At 43.1% G+C, this 880-nt stretch overlaps 1 pseudogene; it reads right to left on the reverse strand.

The window, feature by feature from the left end:
* Positions 1–475, reverse strand: LOC108536378 (60S ribosomal protein L24 pseudogene; annotated as a pseudogene).
* Between the last annotated feature and the right edge of the window lie 405 nt (positions 476–880).

The following is an 880-nucleotide window of genomic DNA, read 5'->3' on the forward strand; positions in this document are numbered from 1 at the left end:
TTAGCGTTTTCCACCAACTCAGGGAGCTAAAACTTTCACAGGCTTCACAACTTTTTGCTTAGGTGCTGCCTTTGTAGGTGCCTTAGCAGCAGCCACTGCAGTCTTTTTAGATGCTTGCTTAGCCTTTTTTTGCTTCCTTAGCATCCCTGATAGCTTATTCTCGTTGATCCTTTCTAACTTCAGGTTTCTGATTCCTCTTGGCCATTATATCAGCAACAGATGCACCAGTAATGGCCCTCTGGAATTTGACCGTGCGACGGGTTCTTTTCTTTTGAATTTCTTCTGACTGTCCCTTTTTGTGCTTCATTCTGTAGAGAACAGTGCAGTTTATCTGTCGAGGATTCCTCTTGGAAAGGAATGCCTACTCGCATTTTGAATTAAGAAACTGGAAAACCTTCCCGTCGGTCCTGGCATAGCACCTCCCGTGTCCGGAGTAGAACTTGTACCTGCTGAAACTGCACAGCTCAACCTTCATGGTGGCAGTTCCATGGGAGGAGGAAAAAGATGGTAAAGAGAACGGTTCACATATTAAGCACATTCAACCAGGAGCTTTGCTGAGGCTGCAATGTCCAAGATAGCTTCACTCTTGTACTGCGGACTTGGTATAGATGTTGGCTGGGCCTTTCTTTCCACATTATCCCATGTCAGTCAGTGGTCTAGTTTCTTTCTCTGGTGGCTGGATTCCAGGACAGCTTTCACATATTTTTTCATTATTGTAATATTTTTGAAACAATACATCATAGGAAATTCAATTGTGAAAAAGACAGCAAAAAATGTCCCTCTTATTCCTGCCACAAGCCTTCCAGTTTCCTTTTTTGGAGGTAATGAATTACCAGTATCTTACTTGGCCTTCCTGAGTTATTCTAAGCACATCTTTGTC

Source organism: Rhinopithecus bieti, unplaced genomic scaffold (assembly GCF_001698545.2).
Source record: "Rhinopithecus bieti isolate Rb0 unplaced genomic scaffold, ASM169854v2 scaffold_641, whole genome shotgun sequence".
Lineage (NCBI taxonomy): Eukaryota > Metazoa > Chordata > Mammalia > Primates > Cercopithecidae > Rhinopithecus > Rhinopithecus bieti.